Below are 8,859 nucleotides of genomic sequence, written 5' to 3' on the forward strand. Positions count from 1 at the left end.
ATGTCTAAAAATACAAATATTTTTTAAATTTTACGTATTTAAGTCCTTATAAATTTAACAAATATGAAATTAATATAAATTTATGATATACTGAAAAATTAAGTATTTAAATAATTTTTTTTTTAAATCCAAAAATAATGGAAAAATGTTTCTATGTATAATTATATGGAATTTCTAAGTAAAGTTTTTGTTTAAACATGTAAATGTAAAAAATATTTTCATATATTATTGTATATAGGGTTAAATTTGATTGTCATTTATCCATACTTTATTTATTTAATGGATAAATATAAACCATTTTAAAATGTGCACAATAATGATGACATTTGCTTAATTTTTAAAACTATGATTTTGAAAAGTGCCTTTATATATATGCGCAAAGACACAACAATTCCAAATAAGATTATAGAAAATAATAAAAGAAAGAAAGTAATAGCATTGTCTATTCAGACTCCACGTCTCAGGACAAGCCTCAATCTATAATATGCTCACAATACTAAGATCAAATTATGAGACTTTAAGATAAGGAAAAAAATATTCCTATAGTGTGGAGACTCCAAAATATGCACAAAATCACCCATAGTGGATCATTGGATAGGTTCGAAAAAGCTTATCTTTATTTCCACTCACATCATGCAATTATTAATGTACCCACTAAAGCCTAGAGCTTCAAGGTTGAGAGTCAAGTTGCATGTCCACACCCATGGGCCATTGATATGGTATATGAATTACTAACTTATGAGGATAGAGTAATCAAATTGAAGAGGTTTTTAGTAGTCTAATAAAAATAATACTAACTTTTCTTGTTTGTATGGGTGAAGTAACATTTTTCTATTTGATTTTGAGAATTTTTATGAACTTTATTTAGCATACATTGGTGATAGTTCCCAATTTTTATATATTTGCCTTATTTATTAGTTTGATTAAATGTCAAATGTGTGGTCATCATGCCTCTCATGCATTAGATACATTCATACATGAATCTCAAAGAAACTAGGTTAAGGCCTTTAAGGTGTTGGGGGTGTGACTATTAGAGCTTTGTCCTTTTTATGGGTTCAAAAATTATGTTTTTTTTTTAAATACTTCTCTTATATATTGTTAGTGGTTAAAATGTTATAATCCTTTTAAATTTCTATTTAACAACGAGTTCAATCTTTTTTTATTGTTTTTAAGATCATTCTTTACTCCAAATTATCATTTTGAAAAATGACATTGATTGTTCCTCTTCACACTGCATTATAGTTAATAAATTTGACCAAATACAATTTTTAAGATGGCAATACAACAACCTATATCACACCCACTCGTTAATATTTTTCACGGTAGTCATTGTTAATGTTATGATTTCCTAAATTTAATATAAATTTAGCTTCATCCCAGGAAGAGCTATTTAAGCTACGGTCGTAATATAAGATAATTCTTTCTTGATAACCTTACTTTGATACGCGACCCTTGTAATTAATATTATGATTTTCGAAATTTAAGATAAATCTAGAGCTATTTATTTAGCCTTGTAAAGCTATTTATTTAACCAACCGAGTTAATAATATATAATTCTTTGGCCATAACGTTAAGAAATCAATCATGTCGGCGCAACCAAATTGTTGCCCGGAAAGCCACAACACCGATTCACACTCGTATAAATCGATCACTCAATTTGGCACAATGAATAAAATCGTTGACACCTCCATCATATTTGAATTGGTACGGTGATTCTGTGAAATCTGTGCGGGCAGACAATCGAAGGGCGGGACGAACGAGATCGATACATAAGAAAATAGTACTGCTGGCTGAAATATAATAATGGAGAGGCGTATTATAACATGGGAAGAAGGATTGGCTATGGTCTCTACTGGTATCCAAAAATTGAGAAACAAGTTGGAAGGAACTAATTGCAGCGATGAGTTACATTTGGATGAGTACATCAGAATTTATGAAACTATCTGCAACATGTGCAGCCATAACATGTACAAAAGCAAAAATGAAAACTACTCACATCAACTTTACGATATTTACCAGAAGTCGCTTGAAGAGTACATGTCTTGCGTAGTTTTACCATCATTATGGGAACAACATGATGAGTTCTTGCTAAAAGAATTCCTGAAACACTGGGAAAATTACAAGGCCTTCGTTCGTTACATGTCTGGCATGTTCTATTATTTGATTTACCACATCCTTTGGACTGGCAGACTCCCTCTAAGAGAAGTTGGGTTGATGTGTTTCCGAGAGGCTCTGCCTGATGAAACACACATTAATCTCAAGAATGTTGTGTTCGATTTGATTAAGCGAGAGCGCGAGGGAGAGCAGGTTGATAGTACATCGTTAAGAAAATTTGTGGAAATGTATCTGGAAATTGGTAATGGTCACCTAGATTACTACGTGAACAATTTTGAAAATTTTATGTTTGAGGATACTCGAATTTACTATGCTCGAAAGGCTGCTTTATGGATTTCGGAGTATTCTTGTCCACAGTATATGGTAAAGGCTGAAGAGTGCTTGCAGAATGAGGAGCACAGAGTTGGCAATTATTTGCACTCCAGCAGCAAGAATGCGTTATTAGAGATGGTCCAAAATGAACTACTTGCGCGTTATGAAATTCAACTTTTAGGGAAACATGATTCAGGTTTCGATGCCCTGCTTAGGGATGATAAGAAAATTGATATTTGTAGGATTTACAGGTTATTTTGTAAAATCCCCAAAGGTCTCCAGCCAGTGGCAAGTATTTTTCAACAACATATAATTAGCCGAGGCATGGACTTAATCAAATGCGCCGAAGACACTACTAGGAACAATAACTCATCAAGCAGTAGAAGAATACATGGACTTGAATTCATAGAGAAGTTAATTGAAATTTATGACCAGTATGTCGGTTATTTGGTGCATGAATTTCAAAATGATAATTCCATTTCTAAAGCTCTGCACGAAGCTTTGGTGGTAATTTGCAATAAAAGAGTTGGAGGAACCACAAGTGAAGAGTTGTTTGCAGCTTTTTGGGATAATTTGTTGAAGAAGGGTGGCAGTCTAAAAACGACCGATGATGATAATATTGAGAGCCTGGTGGAAAAGCTTGTAAAACTTGTTCTCTATGTGAGTGATAAAGATTTATTTGCGGAATTTTGCAGGAAATACTTAGCTAAGAGATTGTTGCATGATAGAGGTATAAATATTGATGATGAACAGAAAAACTTGTCGAAGTTGAAGGAGCCCTGTGGTTCAAGTCTTATATCAAAAATGGAGCGTATGGTTAAGGATTTCGTAGTTTCGAAAGAAATCCAAGCTGAGTTTCACAATTCCGCATATAACGATATGAAACTAACGTTGGATGTTACAGTATTGAATGCTACACGGTGGCCAACTTGCAAGTCTTCCAATCTTTATCTACCTTCTGAGATGGCTGCATGTCTTGTCAAATTTCAGGAATTTTATTCTCTGACATATCAACATCGTACACTTACATGGGTATACTCCTTGGGGACCTGTGACATCATCTCCAAATTTGACACCACGGTAATAGAGTTGTCAGTAACAACATATCAGGCAGCTCTGCTATTGCTCTTCAATGAAGCTATAAAGCTCAGCTATGAAGAAATTAAATCTCAACTGAATTTGGAAGATGAAGATGTTATTCGACTACTCCATTCAGTTTCATGTGGCAAGTATAAGATTCTTGTAAAGGAACCTAGCACTGCAACAATATCTACAACTGATAATTTTGAATTCAATACTGCCTTTTCACACAAGTTGAAGAAGATTAAGATTCCCTTTACAGAGGTGAAAGTGAATGAGAGGAATAAAGTGATCGAAAATGTAAAAGAAGACAGACAGTGCTCAATAGATGCAGCAATAGTTCGCATCATGAAGGCTAGAAAGATCTTACCTCAGCATCAACTATTGAGTGAGTGTGTCGAACAGCTCCAAAGCACGTTCAAGCCTGAATTTAAAGCAATAAAAGCCCGAATTCAGGAATTGATCTCAAAGGAGTACCTGGAACTGGACAATGAAAATTCTAATTTTTTGAGATATATACCCTAAAATCTCTGATTGAGATGCAAGTCAAAAACAAATCTGTAGTGAAACTCATGGTTAATTTTGTTTTATTTTATCATAGACATTTTACTTGATTTTGGATAATCTATGTTCTACGGCTCTCCTTTTTTCGGTATTACTATCAGTCCTCTTATAGATAAAATATTATTGGATAGTAGTTGTGGTATATTCTTTTTGTAAATATCGCTAATGGATTTTTGTTAAATTATTTCATGAGTATGAGATATGTAGGTGTGAAATTTGTATTTTCTATATATATATGTGGAAACCATTTCTTATTTCTGGGATAGTTTGGTTAAAGTTGTTGGGTATTTTTCAAGGGGAAAATACCAAAAACCAAACAATCAAACACCACAGAGGCAATGCTCTGTTTCCACTGTTCCAGGATCTTTGTGAACAGGGAAGCTTTTAATAAAAATTCTGAGAACAAACCATTACACAGCATAAAAACATTTCTATTGCTTAAAATATAAAGCCTGATACAAACATTCATCCTCTTTGCTGAGAGGGATTCACCAAAATTACTTTCACCCATCAAAAACAAAAACACTGTCTTTTCTCTCCACGTGAGAGTTCACTGTGCTGGGTTTACTGCTCTAAAACCCCTTTTCCATTCATTGCTGTGAAAAACATTTTACACACATACTACTGTAAAGTAAATTTACATTTACATCTGAGTGAAATCCTTTTTTTTCATTCCTGGATTTTCACATTACAAAAAAACTTATGCATTCTTTTCTTTTGCATTTCAATGCAAATCCAATTCATTAATAAAATCTATGCACTACTCATGCAATGTCTTCACCTTCTTCATGTGCGCTCCCTGTTCTCTTCACTCACACTGCTGTGCATAAACTTACATTTCATTTTTGCTCCACACCGGGCTCTCACACTACATACATACCTTTTTATTACAATGAGAAAACTGGATTATTTGTGCACTGTTGTGTAACAATACATATAGTTTTTCCGCTGCTGCTACGTTTCTCCCATGCCCAATAACAACTCCATAATACTCCTCGCTGCTGCGAACACATATGTATATGTTCTACTCCCGTGTGCGATAATACAATGCCATACAAAGTCAACGTTTTACAAAAAAATATTTTTATGTGTCAACAAAATTAAATGTCATATTATGTGCCGTATGGACAAAACTTAAAAGTTTACCAACGCATATGACATTGCATTAAAACAGGTATGGTTAACCAGACTTAGTTTTTACTCCACGCAAACCTTGATTTGATGCGGGCGGGCTGCATCTTCGGAGATCGACGGCTGACTACACGCAACCAGATCGAACGACTGTGATGAATATCGGAAGCCACTTTAATGCTGAGCTTTAGCACCCGAGAAAGTGACTTTACTGTTGTGTATGACGGCATTTCTGTGCATGTTGCATTGCATACAAAAAAAACATTACATTTTTTTTACTGCTGTGTATTGTACTCACTCTGCTGTGAGTATGTTCTCTCACATTACATAGAAGGAAACTACCTTCCATTGCTATGCATTTCAATGCATGTGCTCCATAACAAAAAAAATTCAAAACTGTTGTTCATTCTAATCCATGTGCTCCAAAAAAAATTTCCAAACTGTTGTTTTATGTTCTGTCTTCCCACTGCTGTGAGGGTCTTCTTGCTTTGCATACTTTTCTTATTGCGCTGCTGCACTTTACATTTGAGCGCTGTCATCTTTTCTTCTTTATGCATTTCTGTGCATATTGCATAAAAACAAAGCAAAAACATTGCTGATTTCATCACTGCTGCATATTACCTTTCAGAGGGATTAACAAAGATTTCATTTGCAACTGCTGCGCTGCAATACATCCTCCATCAACAAATGACTGTTAATACAGTTCAGCAAACAAAAATTACAAGCTCCCCTTTAATGTATGCTTGTCTTCTTTTGGCAGACTCTTCTCAAAATAAATTTAGATCCACTGGGGAGTTCAAGGGTTTTCAGATTGCCTTTCCTTCCTTCTCCATACTTGTGTAACTTTCTTCTTTTGCATGGGTCTAGCTTGCATAGGAGCCCATGTTAAGTTACAGTCTCATGCCATATGCCCAATGTTATGACACTTGAAGCATTCAACTTTATTCATGAATAAGAATTCATGATTTCTTCTTGTGAAATTATTTCTTGGAGATTGTCGGGGACCACAACATCTATCTCCATGAAATGCTCTACAGTCTTTTGCCATATGACCAAAGTTTGAGCAAGCATAACAATAACCAAAAAATGAACTTTGGTACCTGGGAGATGGAGGTTTCCTTGATGTACTTCTGAAGCCTTGCTGCCTTGAGATCCTTTGATGATCACCATTGCCTCTTGCCTCTTTGACATCAGCTACATTTCTTCTTGGAGCTGGTTTTCTACTTGGTGGAGGATTTCTTCTATTGCAGCCTTCACTTTTCTCCTTGCCTTTGTTGGAACTAAGAGCTTCACAACTTCTTTCTGGCTTCTTCACATCTCCTTTGCTTAAAGCATCCTCATCCTTGTTTGAGGGTTCACCTACATACCCAAGTCCTGATTTATCAGATGGAGATCTGTGATAGCTGAGCATGTCATCCAGAGCTTGAGAGCTCTTCATGATCTTGTTCATCCCTTCAACCTTCTTCCTGAGGAGGACAATCTCTTCTTCTAACTTTTCACGTTCATTATTTTTCTTTGCTAGTTGTCCCTCAGTTTCTTCCTTGCTACGAGTAGCTTCAGCTGCTGCTACTTTGAGGGAGATAATATCAGACTTCATTTTGGAGATTTCTTCATCTTTTGCTTGACTGCTCTTCATTTTCTTTTCAGCTCCTTGTGCCTGCTTCCTGGCTTCTTGTAGTTCACACTTAAGGGAGGAGACCTCTACCTTGTATTGTCCAATCTCTTCTACAAGCTTATTCACTCTCTTGTGTCTTTGTTCAAGTTCACTTGTCAAGACATCTGCTTGCTTCTTTGCACTATTCACCTGATTTGTCATGGATATGACTTCTTCATGATGTTTCTTCTTGCATTGGTCAAGCTCCTTCTTAAGCTTGGTAAGCTCTTCATCCCTTTCTTTTACTTGAAGCTTGATGAGGTCAAGCTTCTCATTCTCAGCTTCTATGATGGGTTCTTCTTGACTCATTGTCATGGTCAGTGCTCCCTTTGCATGAAGGTCATGCAGTCTGTCCCATATATCCTTTGCTGATGTATATTTTCCTAGATTCTTCTTTACTGATTCAGGGAGACCATCCAAAATAGTCTTTGTTGCTTGTGCATCATACTCCATGGATTCTTTATCCATCTTGCTTTCATCAATCACTGACTCCCAGATTTCAATCCCTTGAGACTGTAAGACAGCCCTCATTTTTATTTCCCACATATCAAAATCTCCATTAAACTTTGAAGCCTCAAATAGAATACTTTCAAATAGATTGTCTTCTATTTTAGTAGAAGAGGGAGACACATTTTTAGCAGGCTTGGAGGCTTTCTTCTTTGACCTTGCCATTCTTAACTAGGCTTTAAATACTTGACTGTGTTTTCTTTTAAATCACTGACTGTTCCTTTAACAGTAACAGAAAGGAAAGCTTTGAAAAATACCTTAACTCTTTTGGCTGAGTCTTCACACTGCTGGAGAAGTTTGACTGCTGCAACCACACCTTCCTTCAGCTTCTTTGAGTCTTCAAAGAGCCTGGACTAGCTCTGATACCACTGTTGGGTATTTTTCAAGGGGAAAATACCAAAAACAAAACAATCAAAAACCACAGAGGCAATGCTTTGTTTCCACTGTTCCAGGATCTTTGTGCACAGGAAGCTTTTAATAAAAATTCTCAGAACAAACCATTACACAGCATAAAAACATTTCTATTGCTTAAAATATAAAGCCTGATACAAACATTCATCCTCTTTGCTGAGAGGGATTCACCAAAATTACTTTCACCCATCAAAAACAAAAACACTGTCTTTTCTCTCCACCTGAGAGTTCACTGTGCTGGGTTTACTGCTGTAAAACCCCTTTTCCATTCATTGCTGTGAAAAACATTTTACACACATACTACTGTAAAGTAAATTTACATTTACATCTGAGTGAAATCCTTTTTTTTCATTCCTGGATTTTCACATTACAAAAAAAACTTATGCATTCTTTTCTTTTGCATTTCAATGCAAATCCAATTCATTAATAAAATCTATACACTACTTTGCAATGTCTTCACCTGCTTCATGTGCGCTCCCCTGTTCTCTTCACTCACACTGCTGTGCATAAACTTCCATTTCATTTTTGCTCCACACCGGGCTCTCACACTACATACATACCTTTTTATTACAATGAGAAAACTGGATTATTTGTGCACTGCTGTGCAACAATACATATAGTTTTTCCGCTGCTGCTACGTTTCTCCCATGCCCAATAACAACTCCATAATACTCCTCGCTGCTGCGAACACATATGTATTTGTTCTACTCCCGTGTGCGATAATACAATGCCATACAAAGTCAACGTTTTACAAAAAAATATTTTTATGTGTCAACAAAACTAAATGTCATATTATGTGCCGTATGGACAAAACTTAAAAGTTTACCAACGCATATGACATTGCATTAAAACAGGTATGGTCAACCAGACTTAGTTTTTACTCCACACAAACCTTGATTTCATGCGGGCGGGCTGCATCTTCGGAGATCGACGGCTGACTACACGCAACCAGATCGGACGACTGTGATGAATATCGGAAGCCACTTTAATGCTGAGCTTTAGCACCCGAGAAAGTGACTTTGGCTGATGTCAGGTGAGAAACACGTGGCGCCACCATATTCCATCGGGTTCGTTTGCCGGATTAT

At 35.9% G+C, this 8,859-nt stretch overlaps 1 pseudogene; it reads left to right on the top strand.

The window, feature by feature from the left end:
- Nucleotides 1–1,803: 1,803 nt before the first annotated feature.
- LOC149243426 (cullin-1 pseudogene) lies at nucleotides 1,804–4,032 on the top strand (annotated as a pseudogene).
- Nucleotides 4,033–8,859: the final 4,827 nt, after the last annotated feature.

The sequence above is a fragment of the Pinus tabuliformis genome, chromosome 8 (assembly GCF_031772625.1).
Source record: "Pinus tabuliformis cultivar Carrire ecotype Pingquan chromosome 8, CPIR1, whole genome shotgun sequence".
NCBI classification, from domain to species: domain Eukaryota; kingdom Viridiplantae; phylum Streptophyta; class Pinopsida; order Pinales; family Pinaceae; genus Pinus; species Pinus tabuliformis.